The sequence below is a fragment of the Argiope bruennichi genome, chromosome 3, assembly GCF_947563725.1.
Source record: "Argiope bruennichi chromosome 3, qqArgBrue1.1, whole genome shotgun sequence".
In the NCBI taxonomy this organism is placed as follows: Eukaryota; Metazoa; Arthropoda; class Arachnida; order Araneae; family Araneidae; genus Argiope; species Argiope bruennichi.
The window spans coordinates 17,285,470-17,301,497 of record NC_079153.1 but is presented as its reverse complement, the minus strand read 5'-3'; the positions used below and the strand labels follow the sequence as shown (position 1 = coordinate 17,301,497).

At 31.1% G+C, this 16,028-nt stretch overlaps 1 protein-coding gene across 2 annotated transcripts in view; it reads left to right on the top strand.

Annotated features, from left to right (window-relative positions):
• Positions 1 to 16,028, top strand: part of LOC129962687 (nuclear hormone receptor FTZ-F1 beta-like) — a 133,859-nt gene that overhangs the window by 80,788 nt on the left and 37,043 nt on the right. The window contains exon 1 of one of the 2 annotated variants that reach the window (XM_056076601.1): positions 10,932 to 11,260. The exons of the other annotated variant lie outside the window; for it this stretch is intronic. The gene's annotated coding sequence lies outside the window, so the exon portion shown is untranslated. Of the gene's footprint in view, positions 1 to 10,931; positions 11,261 to 16,028 lie in introns of those variants that run through there. 2 annotated transcript variants of the gene reach the window in all.

Below are 16,028 nucleotides of genomic sequence, written 5' to 3'. Positions count from 1 at the left end.
GGAATGTTATTAGAATAAATTAAAATAATATTTGATTTTAAATTGAAACATGTGCGTAGTCCTTGTAAAGCAAATGTAGGCACAAAACTTTAAACATACAGCAATAAGAAATTGTTTTTAAAAAATTCAAGCTTCTGGGCTTCTTATTTCTTCTTATATTTTTTATTTAAATTCAATAATTCTGATAAAAATATCAAATTTAAATAGAGTCTGTTCATGTATAGCCATTGTAACATAACAAATGCAAAACGCATTATTAACTCCTTCTAGGGCCATTGGAAGTATGTTTACCACCAAATTCACCAACCTTTGAATGTAGTTATGTAGGTTGGTATAAGTTCTCACAATTCTTTTTCAATAAGACAAAATCTTAGAGGCTTCCGTTTCTAATCTTACGCAAAAGGATGTGTCTTCATTTACTAATTAGTTATTAATTAATCAGATTAATTAACAAATCAAATTATATTTATCTAACAAGCTAAATAAACTGCTTTTCATAAGCTAGTATCAATCATACTGTTACGAGCGCCTTTGGCTAAAAACTAATTTTAACTTTAATCATACTAGAGCTATAACTTGCTTTTACAACTCTAAAATCAGAATTAACTGCGCGCGAAACCAATGTATGTTTTTGTATATGGCAACTAAATATAAATATAGCATGTAAATAGAATTGTAATTTAGATAGATAATAAAATGGAGTCGGATTAATAACGAGTGGATTATTTCACATTACGATCCCACATCTTTGAATCTTATTAGCGGAGAAACGACTGAATGAAATGAAATTCAGGTAGAGTCTCAACATTGTGGTGAACCCGGACGTGATTGCTAAAAATACGGTACGTCTGTTTTTATTTGCAATAAGAATTAAGTAGTGAAATAAAAATGGAGATGTCCGTTAAGAAGCGAATACCTATTAGATCTAACTTTACGAAAACGTATAATGTTTTAATTGAAAGATTAAAGGTCGATGAACCTAAGGAAAAAGAAATTAAATCACTTTTCGGCAATTTGGAACGAATTTATTCGGATTTGGCCAAATTAGATAATGAAATATGTAGTTTTCTTCTGGAAAATTCTGATACCGAAAAGTATGAAGATGAGTATATGAAAATCGAAGAATACAGCACAAAAATGATTGAAGCGAAAGTAAATGTGGACATATATTTAACTAAACTTTCTTACGCTGAAAAGGAAAGCGTTGGTTCTGTTTCTCCTAGAATTAAACGAAAACTTAAGTTACCTAAAATAGAACTCGTTAAATTTAACGGTGAAATTAAGAATTGGCTGGCTTTCTGGAGTCAATTTAAGCGTATTCATGATGATGATAAATTAGAAAATGAAGACAAATTTCAATATTTGATCCAATGTGTAAGTGAAGGAACTAGAGCTCGTGAAATTATAGACAGTTATCCTCCAACAAATGCGAATTATTGCAAGGCAATAGAAAGTTTAAAATCGCGTTTCGGAAAGGATGAGTTGCTTATTGAATACTACGTTCGTGAGCTACTAAAATTAGTTATAATAAATGCTTCAGAAGCTAAAAGGAAATTAAGCACGTCGCAAATTTATGATAAATTAGAAACTTACTTAAGAGCTCTAGAATCAATTGGTTTAACATCAGACAAGTATTCAGCAATGCTTTTCCCCCTGGTGGAATCCTGCATACCTGAAGATATTTTCAGGGTATGGTTGCGTAATCCAATTATAATAGCAAATCATGACCCGGAAAGCAATGCTTATTCAGAAAAACTGAAAAACTTATTACTCTTTCTGAAAACAGAAATAGAAGGTGAGGAAAGAATTCGCTTAGTGAAATCAGGATTTGCACCTAAGGTGCGTAATGAGAGGAATTCTGATTCTGTGGCTACTGCTACAGATTTGTTTTCAGGAGGTACAGAAAAAAGAAAACATAATACCATCTGCGTTTTTTGTGAAAAACCTCACGAAAGCAAAGAATGTTACTATGCCAAAAAATTTGATTTTGAAAAGAAACAAAAGATTTTGAAAAATAAAAAATGCTGCTTCACTTGTTTAAAGCCTGGCCATAGGTCAAGAATTTGCAAGTCAAATGTACAATGCCTGCTTTGTAATAAGAGGCATTGGACTTTGATGTGTCCAGATCTGCCAACAAACAAACCAAAAGTCAAAACACCTGAGGTGGAAGAGAATCTAAATGTCAATTTATCCAATCAGTGTGCTGCTGAAGAAGTTCTCCTTCAAACATTGCAAGTTAATATTAAAGCAGAAGGAAAAACACGCAGAGTACGAGCTCTTATTGACAGTGGTTCGCAGCGATCATACTTATTAGAGAAAACAATTAAAGAAATGAATCTGAGGCCCATTGAAGTTAAAAATATCATACATTCGGTATTTGGTGGATCTACGTTAGAAAAACAAGATCATGGACTATATGAAATAACCCTTCAGAATTTGAATACGGGATTCACTTACGATATGCAAGTCCTCGATCAACCAATTATATGCGGAAAAATACCTCGGATCCACAAAGGAAATTGGCAAAAGGAGTTGAAGAAAAAGAATATAATACTCTCTGATCAAGGCAAAGATTGTCCGGACATTGAATTGCTGATAGGGGCTGACTTTTGCGGACAGTTATTCTCAGGAAATATATATGCTCTGAAATGTGGATTAGTAGCATATGAAACAAAATTAGGCTGGCTGATCATGGGTAAAGTTTTTGGAGGAAAAGAGGAAAATACTTCCGCTCAACTGGTGACTTCAATGCTAATACAAAATAGCTCTATCGCTGATCTTTGGAAATTAGAAACTTTAGGTATTATGGATCCAGTTGAAACAAAATCTAAAGAAGAAATGAAAAGAAACGCAATGGATCATTTTATGAAAACAGTGGATAGAGATGAAAATGGCAGATACATAGTTAAGCTATCTTGGATAGAAGCAAAGGAAATTCTACAAGACAATAGATCAACAGCTGAACAACGTTGTATCCGTACTTCACAAAAGTTAAAAGATGAAAAGAAATATGCAGAATATGAGGCTGTTTTTGAAGAATGGCTTGAGAAAAATATAATAGAGAAAGTGCCCAAAATAGAGGAAGGAAATCCAAGTTATTATTTGCCGCACCGAGGTGTTTTTAAGGAAAACTCATCAACCAAAGTACGTCCAGTGTTTGACGCTTCTTGTCGAGTTAAGAAAGTTCCTTCCTTAAATGACTGTCTGGAAAAGGGACCAAATTTAATAGAGCAAATTCCACCCATTTTAAGAAAATTCAGACAAAATAACATTGGGGTAATTTCTGATATTAAAAAAGCCTTTCTTCAAATCTCAATTGCAAAAGAGGATCAAGATGTTTTGCGATTTCTTTGGTGGAAAGATTACGAAACAAGAAAATTTGAGATACTTCGTCACCGCCGTCTTGTTTTTGGCCTCACTTGTAGTCCTTTCCTCTTGGCAACGGTTTTGATGAATCATCTAGAGGAAAGTAAAGAGTGCTTTCCTGAAACCTCCGAAATATTGAATTCCTTTTATGTAGATAACTGTGTGACATCCGTGCGCAATGAAGATGATCTTACCCGATTCATTCAAGAAGCAAAGCTGTTGCTTTCCAAGGCTTGTTTTGATCTTCGAGGTTGGGAATATACAAGGGACCTAAGTCGGGACGAGCCAACTGTTCCAACCTCAGTACTTGGACTGTTATGGAATACAAATGAAGATTTCCTTTTCTGTGATTTACAAAATACAGAATTTAATTTTGATGTTTGCAGTAAAAGAAATATTCTGTCAACGTCTCAAAAGATATTTGATCCCCTTGGATTTTTATGTCCTGTGACAATATGTTTAAAACTCTTAGTGCAAAATATTTGGAAAAGAAACTTAGGGTGGGATGAAATTCTACCAGATGACATTCAGAAAAAATTCAAAACTTTGATTGTTGACTTGAAATTGCTGTCTGAAGTTAAGATCCCTAGATGTGTAAAGATCAATGGCTGCACAGAAGGACTAAGTCTTCATACCTTTTGTGATGCCAGCAAAGTTGCATACAGTTCTGTCGCATTTTTGAGAAATACCTTGGGAGAGGAAGTCAAAATATATTTTATAGAAGCAAAAAGTAGAGTAGCACCTTTAAAGGTTATTACAATACCTCGTCTAGAATTATTGGCATGCTGCATTGGAGCTAGGTTAACTTCAGATATTAAAAATTCTATGTCTTTGAGAGACGTACCTACTTTCTATTGGACAGATTCTTCTGTTGCTCTTTATTGGATTCAAAAAGAAGATCATTGGGGTACGTTCGTGAATAACAGAGTAGAAGAAATAAGAAGTCTTTCTTCAAAGGAGGCTTGGAAGCATCTCCCAGGCACTTGCAATCCTGCTGATCTCCCTTCCCGTGGTTGTTCAATCCAAGGATTTTTGAAATCGAGATGGTGGGAGGGTCCACAGTGGTTGAAACTTCCAGAAGAAGAATGGCCAGCGACAGACTCTGAATACAATTTTGAAGAGGTTTTCCGGGAAAGGAAAAAGAGGGTCGTAACTTTGGTCAACTCTACAGATCTGAATAAATCCTGGTATTTGTACAAGTTCTCAAGATATTCTAAAATTGTGCGAATGATAGCATGGATGCTACGATTTGTACAAAATTGCCGAAATCCAATTAAAAAGATGAAAGATCTTTTAACTGTTGCAGAACTAGATGCCGCCGAAAGAAAGGTGATACAAATCGTGCAACAAGAAACCTTTAATAACGAAGATGCAAGATCAAAACTTAAATCACTCTGTGTGTTTAATGATTCTGATGGACTAATTAGATTGAAAACTAAAATTACTAGACGAGATGATGAAGAAAATTTTAGATACCCTCTAGTATTGCCTTGTAAGCACCCATTAGTGGAGAGATTGATTTTCGAACATCATTTGATCTCTTCCCATGCTGGAGTTCAAGTTGTCCTAACAGATATCCGTCAAAAATTTTGGATTCTGCAGGGCCGAAAAACTGTCCAGAAAGTGCTCTCAAGGTGTATAAGATGCAAAAGATATACGAGCAAGAAAATTGAATCAATTCCTGCGCCACTACCGGAAGATCGTGTACGGGAAGCCTTGATATTCGAAGTCACTGGAGTGGATTTAGCAGGGCCGCTTCATTTAAAGGACGGGAAAAAGGCCTGGATCTTGCTTTTTACTTGCGCTGTATATAGGGCCATTCATTTGGAATTAATACAGAGTCTTTCAACTAATGGATTCCTTCTAGGTTTTAGAAGATTCGTCGCAAGACGAGGGCGACCTAGGACTATATACAGCGATAACGGAACAAATTTTACTGGAACAAATAATTTGATGGGTTCTCTTGATTGGGACAAGATTGTCAATGACGCCTCCGTCTTAAGAATTCAGTGGAAATTTAACCCCCCAACAGCTGCTTGGTGGGGCGGATTTTTTGAGAGCATGATTAAGATGGTGAAGAAGCTTTTAAAAAGAGTTTTAGGAAAGGCATCGCTTCATTACGAAGAAATGTTCACTATTCTTTGTGACGTAGAAGCCAACATCAATTCTAGACCTCTGAATTATCTATCGGAAGATCCGAATGATTTAATTCCACTGACTCCCTCAATGTTCATTCAAGAGACTACAAAGGTAGGAGTTCCCGATTTGGATACTTTGGATAAAGTAAATATCTCCAAACGATATCAGTATCAACAAAAATTACGAGAGGACTTGAGGAAAAGATTTCGAAAAGAATATCTAAGCTTGTTAATCCAGAAGAAGCCAAAAGGAAAGGAATCTAGACAAGTGCAAGTGGGAGATATTGTTATAATTGAAAGTGATATCAAAAAGCGACTAGACTGGCCTTTGGGATTGGTAATCGAAGTGTTTCCTGGGAAAGATGGCTGCATCCGAGTAGTGAAGCTAAAAACAGCGAGTGGGGAACTTGTGCGTCCAGTGCAACGTTTATACCCCTTGGAATTAGACCATGACGATCCTGTGGGTGCGAGAAAAAACGAACCGGTTGCTTCGTATGAAGAAATCGAAATCCCGAGCTCGGAAAATAACGACTATGAAACAAAAACTAGAAGTGGAAGAAAAGTGGTTAAACCTTCACGTTTTAACTAACTTTTAAACTTTATTATGTACTTTTCAAATATGTGCATTTCATGTTTTGATTTCTAAATATTTTGAATGCAATATTTTGTTAATTTTGATTTTGTAACCTCCTAATTTAAAAATCAAAAGGTGGGAGGATGTTACGAGCGCCTTTGGCTAAAAACTAATTTTAACTTTAATCATACTAGAGCTATAACTTGCTTTTACAACTCTAAAATCAGAATTAACTGCGCGCGAAACCAATGTATGTTTTTGTATATGGCAACTAAATATAAATATAGCATGTAAATAGAATTGTAATTTAGATAGATAATAAAATGGAGTCGGATTAATAACGAGTGGATTATTTCACATTACGATCCCACATCTTTGAATCTTATTAGCGGAGAAACGACTGAATGAAATGAAATTCAGGTAGAGTCTCAACACATACGTTTATTTTTAATATGCCATGAATAGAAAAAAAAATGGCCATTTAAAGAGTTAAAATATGTTAGATTAAAACGTAAATTAGATTCAAGATATGTTAAGTACATTTTTTCCTCTGCAAAATTCGCAGTTGGCTGCAAAATAAAGCGACTGCAACGCTGCGCATTGGTTTCATATATGAATATGGATTTACTTTATTGTTCTATTTCCATAAAATTTAAATTGTTTTGAAAATTTGTTGTCATTGACATTAAGAAAAGTATATATTTTTAGGTTAAAGTGAATTCATTTCAGAAATGTTTCAACCACTTAAAAACACTAGAGGTACATTTACATAAAACTAATCTTTTCTTAAAAATGCCTGCAAAAAAAATGAATACATGAATGTTCATGTACCAAACAGTTTTATACTTCAGTGTTTGAAATTAATTTTCTCTTATAATCTAATCAGTTTTATGGTAAAATAATAAAATCCGGCGCTGTTGTAATGAAAAACAAAAGCCATGCACCCTCTGACAAAATTTTTCTAGATTTTTTTTAAAGTAATAATTATTATTATTTCCTGCATTATTTTCATTCTGGATTAACATTGACTTCTATCATTATGTTTGTTATTTTAAGTGGTTGTTCCGTGAGTTTATATCTCTTGCAGAATACACTTCAGTTCGAAGCGTTTATTATGCAATCAGCATACCTGTTATTCTGCAATATCATGTTTAATATCGGTCATTTCTATTCACGGGGTCGGTTTGAGATAATTGCAATCATTACACAAGTCTTTATTGCTATAACAATCAAAGTGCATAATTTCGTTGAAGGTGTCTTAATGCATTCAGGTATTTCGCCATCCATGCTAAATTGCACATAGTGGTTTATTATATGGCATTCAGATTAAGCGAAAGAAAGAAAATCCTTTTCTCTTTGCACCTTTTTTTAACATTACCAAAGCATATGTATATGTAGTGGCGAGTTTAGACATGTCCCCCTCCCTTATATTGCTCATTATGAAGTCCCTCTACCTGGCCAATTTATTCTTAATTAAGGTATTCGACTAAGGTTGTAAAGATGATTTTTCCAGAAAATTTTGATTTATTATTATTATTATTATGACTTTCTGAAAATAAAGTCCAAATTTCGTAGATTCTAAGACAAACTTTTTTTTAAATACATGCGAGATAGGACTATTGATACAAAAGTTTCAGTGATACACAACAAATAAAAATGAAATCGGGAACAATGGTATTTTTAACCGAAATGAGTGTTTTATTTTATTTTTTTACCGTAAAATTCTTCAAAATATTGTTTGATATGTTTATATTAACTCTCTACCTACTCAACCGTAGTTTGTTTATTTTTGACATTTTCGTTAAAAAAAAAGCGTGAAAACTAAAGAATGAATATTTCAATGTTATTAATTCACGGAAAACATGATATCTCAAGATCAGTCCAATAAAATTTCATGAAATTTGGTATGCATGTATCCAAGACCTTTGAGGGTATGATAGACCGCGGATTTTAAAGTAGGATCGTTTCGACATATTTTACAGGCACTTTTTAATTTCGAAACATAGACACATTTTGGCAAAAAAATCATTAACGGCAAGTTCAAATACTCATAAAATTTTTATTTATTAAAATAATTTTTATCTTGTAGTCTGTTACATTTTATGTAGTTTGAGCTATATATAGGTGAAATATAAAATAAATATTTCCGTTATTTTTTTTAACTTGTTCTGTTTTTCTTAATCTTGAAAATTTTACTAAATTTTCATTCAAAAAGCAGTTTTTTTTTTTTTTTTTTTTCCCAAAAACTAAAGGCTACGAATGTATTTTTTTCTGTTTCTCCTAATACTGATTTTTCAAGTCTGTTTTAACTATTTGGTACAATTAAAAAATGTTCATGTATGATTTTTTTAAAAATTCGTCCCCGAACCTAGTCGGATATCTTAAACAGAATTTTAATTTAATCAATATGCTTGTAATTGATTTGAGTAAATTGTGAACATATATATATATTTTAATTTATTTTAATATGTATGTCAAGAAGGGGGGGATGGCAAAAATAGACTAAAAAGTTTTTGAAAAGTAACCAAAGTGGTTAATTAACTATTTCCTTATTTACAAATAAAAGCATTTGATTCTAATGATAAGTTATGACTAAACAGTAAATTTCAGCAAATAACAGATATGACACATGAAAAGTAACCAAAGTGATTAATTAACTATTTCCTTATTTGCAAATAAAAGCATTTGATTCTAATGATAAGTTATGACTAAACAGTAAATTTCAGCAAATAACAGATATGACACATGAAAAGTAACCAAAGTGATTAATTAACTATTTCCTTATTTGCAAATAAAAGCATTTGATTCTAATGATAAGTTATGACTAAACAGTAAATTTCAGCAAATAACAGATATGACACATGAAAAGTAACCAAAGTGATTAATTAACTATTTCCTTATTTGCAAATAAAAGCATTTGATTCTAATGATAAGTTATGACTAAACAGTAAATTTCAGCAAATAACAGATATGACACATGAAAAGTAACCAAAGTGATTAATTAACTATTTCCTTATTTGCAAATAAAAGCATTTGATTCTAATGATAAGTTATGACTAAGCAATAAATTTCAGCATGTATACAGGTATGACACATTTCCACCGAAACACAGATCTCGGCATTTTCAAAATCGAATTTCATCATTCTTGAGATTGATTAGTTTTCTTCCGTATCATAATTCTGTAATATTTTTATTACTTTAAGTACTTTTTGTATAAATTTATTCATTTTGTGGTTCGATTAATCATATTTATTTTACTTCTCGGTGTTTATGTTTGGCACAATTCATCAATTTTTTAAAATTAATTAATTATTTATTTTTGTTTATTTTATTTGAGGCAACTGTTTGAGTCATATGATCTTCCGGAGGTAGACTTGATCTTTTTTTGCACAGTAGTTGGCCTCGTGTGAACGTTGCTTCATGGTGTGAGGTCGAGTTACTGCCTGCCGATGACAGGACGTACCACTTACGGGAGGTGCTGCATCGATACTTCCTAACGAAACAATCGTTTCGTTCAGAATTATCGACTATATTGTAATTGGTTAGTGATGGCCATAAAAACTACACCTTAGTTCTCACTTCATTGAAAACCCGACATCCAGATCATTTATTCAAATCCGTATACTTTAGGTCGGGCGGATGTAACTTTTATTTGTTACCTTTCTTTCGAAAACGATTTTGTTGCATTTTTTATAATATTCTTAACTTAAAAACTGTTTAAATGTTATAATGTTGTATAATTTTATAGGATTAATTTAAAAATTCCTATAGTGGTGCAAAGAGAAAAATGGGGAATAAATTTTTTTTAACCGTAGTTATAATTTACAGTGCATTATGCCAGTTCACTTTTTAATACAATTTAATGATTACATTACTTTTTCTTGAAACAGTTTCTTTATCTGTATTATCGGACTACCTACTATTGAGGCAGTGACAACGGGATAAATGTGGGATATTTAACCTTTCGTGGTTAGTTAAGTGAGTTAGAAATCGTGCCACCTTTTGCTTTAGCTTTTTATGCATGAGGGAATATAGGAATATATCTTAACCTACTTTTTAAACTTTGACTCATAGTCATACAATTTTATATTTTATTTAAACTTTTTTATTCAGTTGGCAATATTATGCACCAACTGTAAATGCGTAAATAAGTGGGGAGAAAATTCAAATCAAAATTCATCAGTGTGTTATGTGTGCTAAAGTTGGCGCATTATTTGAAGTAGTGAATATTTGTCGTTCAAAATGGTATGTGTTGTTTTATTATGAGTAAATAGATTCATAATTTTTAAAAAAAACATGTTATTTGATGTTTTATACTAATTTTGAAGCTGTAAAGTAGTGGTATTATGTATGGCCACTAAGTAAAAAGGGATTTATTGTAATTTTAATACTTCCTTTAATATTTTGAGTAATGTTTTATGTTAAATATTCGAAATGAGTGTGTGTGTTTTTTTTTCAAATAATAAAAATAAAAAAAAAAACCTACCCAATTAGGGTTTTTAATTTCTTTAAAATCGTGTGCCTCAAAGAGTTTAAAATAACTTGATACAGATAAAAGTGAGGTGAATAGCAAAACACTGCAGTCGTCAAATCGTCACTTTCTCAGATATGCTAATTGATTCCAACCGCCATACGAAATCGCCAATCTGCTGGGATAAATGCGACTTTCGGGTAAAATTAAGCGCTGTTGTCTGTGTCTCCGCCGTGCAACCGTAGGCGCGTTCAAGCAGTACGGCAAGGTCAGCGTCGAAGCCAAGGTCAGTGTGCAGGTGTCGTCACGGATGACGTAGTCGTTCCACGTGCGAATGAATGCATTGCTTGGCTTTTGGGATCTTTGATGACAGTGGTTCAGCGGCGAGGGTATCGATACCGAAACACCGTCGCCCCGGCATTTTCACCGTTTCCTTTATCCGGTTGCTGTTTTCGGTGGATTAAAACAAATATTTTGTTTATTGTTGTCGTCAATATGATGAAACATATTTTTGGCGTTCTTCAAGATTATTGAACTCAGTGCGCATCGTGACGTTTCTATTATCTCGTTATTTGAGGTAGAGCTCTTCGAACATTGGAATCATTTCCTTGACTGATGGATTAATAGTTTGATTTTTTTTTAAATTTTATTATTATTATATATCTGGTGCTTTCTGGTTTTTCTAAAATTCGGATAACATTGTGCGTTAGGTAAATATTTTATTATTATTGATATTATTTTCTATGTTGTGTTTCATTATATCTCAGGAATTATTATCATTTTTGTATGACATTTCATAAATAATTATTTTCTCCATTCTTTGGTGTTGTGTGTATTTTGATAAATGTGTTATTGATAGAATTTTAGAAGTATTGGTGTACTTTTTTCCGTAGTTAATTTTTATATGCTTTATGGCATACATTAAGTACTTTATTTTATTTTAAATAACTTGTATAACATAATTAAGAGACATGAATGTCTCTCTGACGCTGATAAAAGCATTGGTCATTCTTAATGATATTATGTTGCTTTAAAACGGGACGTTAATATAACTAAACTAAACTAAACTAAGCCCTGTATTTTAATGCTCTTTCTTCTTTCCCTATTTAGTTTTAAGGTATTGATTGATCCGATATTAAAATGATGTAATATGGACAATTGGAAATTTTCTTACCGCAGCATTATAAATAGTTTTACAATTCTGCTAAAGTTCTTGAGGTGAGGTTTTTTCTTTATGAGATTTTTCCAAGTTTTGGAAACCACAGTGTGTTTTCTTTCAAAGCGATGAAAAATAAATTCAGATATCTGTGTTTAAAGATGTCTATCTATGTTCGTGGTGATTTTTTTTTTTTTTGAAAGACGCTGTAGAATAGTTATAATTTTGAATTCTTTAATAAAAAAGATTTAAAAAAAACATATATGAAATCAAAATATACCAATTAAATAACAAAAGTTGTCTTTTTTTGAAAAAAAAAAAAAAGGATTTTTTTTTGGGGGGGGAGAGGGATTAAAAAGAGCTATAAATAAAAGCTATATAAAGCAAAAATCTTTTAATTTTAGTGTTCATAAAATTATTTGCTCAAAATTTTGCTGATAGTTTAAAAGATATATATTTTCCAGTTCCTGAACTAAAAAATAAGCTGCATTTCTATCCACTCTTTAAATAACGAATTTCGACTGATAAATAAGACATGGAACTTTCAATTTTTTTCTCTTTGTGAAGCATTAAAACAACTATAGAATATTCTAAATGAATATACTGCTTAATTTAAAGTTCAGGAACTACAAGACATATTTAGAAATTATTGTCCAAAGTTGGCCAAAAAATATGCACGAGATTTGAATTTGACATTTTTTCGGTAGTAAATTCCACTAAAGATTTGAATTTGAGAAAACGGCTTTTGAAGATGTAAAATAGTTTTAAAAGGTATATAAACGTTAATAAAAATCAGTGTAACTTCTTGAAAAATGGATTTAGGAAACAAAATCCAAACGTTTTTATAAAGAAAACTGTTTAAGCGTTAAGAATATTAAGTTTAAAAAAAATCATATTTTTGCAAAAGATCCATTTTTAGACATAGTCACCTAGTTTAAAAATATGGAAGGCAAAATAAAGTGTGTATGAAACAAATCTTTCAGTTTTTAAATTTTATTATCTATTGCATTTTATTAAAAAATGATCAAATTTTCTTTACTATGTTTAGTTAAAATTAACAAAATGTTATTATTTATGTGTTATTATTTTTTTGGTAACATCTTTATGTCTATGAGTGTTGTGATGTAGAAAAAAGGCCATACTCTAGAATAAAAGTACTTCGTTAAATACCAATTAAAATTAAAATTCTTATATTATATGAGGGGTGGGGCTTCTTACTATTACAAAACTCATAACTACTTTATCGAATTCTGATGGTTAGAAGAAAGATACTGGCAGGGTTTGGAGGGGGGGGGGATCTTTTAATAGAAACCTTGAATTTTTTTCAAAGATTTAAATTGGGTAAGATTACTTGTTATATTTATACTCGTATATTAAAAAGATATTAAGATCTCAAAAAATTAGAAGAAAATATATATATATAAAAAACCCCAGAAAATGTTCCAATGATTGTTATTATTGATTTTTTTTTGTTTTGTTTTCTTGGAATCTTTGTTTTGCGAAGTTCAAAAGCCGGAAAATGTTTTAATTCCTAATATTATAATTTCCTTCACTACAGCTGTAGAATATATGATGTGATTCTTGATTTGACTGAATATCTGTGATGCGATGAATTTTTTCTATGAAAACAAAGTAATAAAAATTCATATATCATCAAATTTAATGTTTCAGAGGTTTATGTAGAACACTTCGTTAATTAACCTAGCTATTTTTTTTTAATTCATTGTTTTGACAAAATTATTAATACTGTGTGTTTTTCGTCTTTTAATGAAACAGCTACGTGATATCAAACTTTTTTACCTGAAAATTTCTTTAAGTAAAATTAATATTGATTAAAATCTGATAAAACAATTGTAATAATGGAACGGTAGTAATAAAAAACGGTAGGGAACGGTAAAACGAATTGTAATAATGGAAATGTACATTCTGATTATTATGTACATTTAGAAATCGTCACAAAATTTCTTTGAAAAACTCTAAAATTTACCAAATCCCACAATATCTACTGCATTATATTGATTGTTAATACTAAATGTCCCTACAGATTGTTGGTCTGTATTCATCATTATTATGTGCTTGTGCATTTACCTTACCCCTCTTTGCAGTAGGTAATTCTGAATATTACGTCAAATGATGATGTGTTTCGGTGGAAAATTTAGTTTTTCATTTGTAAATTACTTCTTCATAGATCGGTAACCTTTTCGTAGAATTTTGATTTACCGCAAGTCAAAGACCTTATACTGCTGATTCCATCGTCATCTACCAAAATAGTACTTCATATGACGAACTTGCCATTTCCGGCGACCGCATTTTCAAACTTGAAAATGTTATTCTGCTTTATTAATATTGAATTACTCGTGCTTTAACCTTTGTTCTACAATAACGTACTTTTTTTTTTTTTCCCCAATATTATTTAAATAAATCCTGTTCTTTAAAAGTTTTTTCTTTTTTTTCGCTAACCTGTTTCAAAAATAAACTTTCTCCGATGTAATCTGTGAATACATGAGTATTTATTTCCTTTCCAAATTGTTGTATAAAGTAGGAACTGGATTATTTAAGTTTATTGGGATTAAAATTATCTCCGAGAATCGAAAATTCTATTAATGGAGAACAAATTTAAATCATGCCTTTTCTTTCTACTAGCTTTTCCAGTATTATTTATTTGAATTTATAAAAATAAATCCATAAATTCTACCACTTATTAACATGTTAAATTCTTTTATTAATTATCAAACTTCTTACATGAATTTTTAAATCGACATTAATTAATTCTGAAAAGAATGTTAGTGTTTGCTACTTTTTTTTTTTTTTTAATGTTATTTGAGCTTTTTCAAATGGAATATTTTCTCCACGAAAAAATATGAAACTTTCTGGTACATTTACTGCCCCGTTTTTTAATGAATATACTGGAGTTTGCTAATATCACTATAGACGTGTTTAAAAATAAAACTGTTTTTAATATTTCCCCACTTCTAAATAAATTCATGAATTATAAAAGATCACATTTCGATTATATAAATATTGGCTTCGATATCAGCTTGAAAGGTGTCTCTCAAAAATTCGATGACTTTATTTATTTAATTAATTTAAAGAATGAAAAAGACAATTCAATTTTCCATACTTACTTAATTACCAGTGGCTTTGATTGGTAAAAACCCGAATAGTAGAGATTTTACAGTAATTTAATTTCTTTAATTAACCTTTGAATTCATCCTGATTGTTATATGTTGAGGACTTGCTATACTTTTATACATGTCATATTATATATATTCCCCCTGTCCTCCATTTTATACATGCATCAGTTGGATGTTTTCAACATATAAATCAAATTTATGCTTAAATTTAGCCTGTCAAAATTCATGCTGGTTCAAGATAAATAGGAATTTGCGTTATTTTAAGTCCCTCACCCTTCATTCCGTTATTAAGTAGAACTTTATATTTTTTAAAAAGTAGAAATTAAGCTGTTCATAATAATATCTGCTTTAGATTACCGGTAATGTTGTAATGGAAACTGCTTCCCTTCCTACCCCCGTCTTTTTGTTTGTTCGTTTCCCCTCCCTACTTTTAAGAATGTTCTTAACTTCTGTTATGCTAAATGAATTTTACTTTATTTTTGTTTTAAATTTCATTCATTACGTTAAATAGCTGCGTATTCTATTTAACATAATTGGGTGCGGTGGTTTAGAACCGTTGTGTTCAAGTACTCCATTAATCTTCATCATATATCAGCATATTTGAGGTTGATGGGCGCTTTATAAATTGGGAATACTCCACAAAGATTTGAACCTCAATGACTTCCACCGAAGTACTGTAGAAGTTACTATTTTCATGATCACTCTATTCTATTATTATTTGCGTGTCTTAAGATCTAGATTTACCAAATTTGAATTTTTTTCACCAATTTGTTGGAAATGCTTGAAGAAACATTAATAAGCAGCTGATTGTTATATGCTTATTAATGATCCTTTCTCCCTTCTCTCCAATTTGCAAAATTAACGGCCTGTTTTATCTTACTCAGATCATCAATCATACTTCACCTAAAAAGGAAATTTTTGTAGTTAATATTTCATTATCTGAAACAAAACTAAATATGGTAAATTCCTCCTTTAAAAAAAACCATTCTGTTTTTTTCTAAAGGGGAAATTCAGTATGCAATTTTTTAACAGAAACTTTTTTTAAAAAAGCATCTAAAACAGAATATGTGGTTGACCTGATTCTGAAATATAAGAAAATATGAAGTTGGTGATTTGTTTAATTTTGTGTGCAATATTTTACATTTACAATTCCACGTGTTGTCAAATAAATATTTTTTCACCATGTTC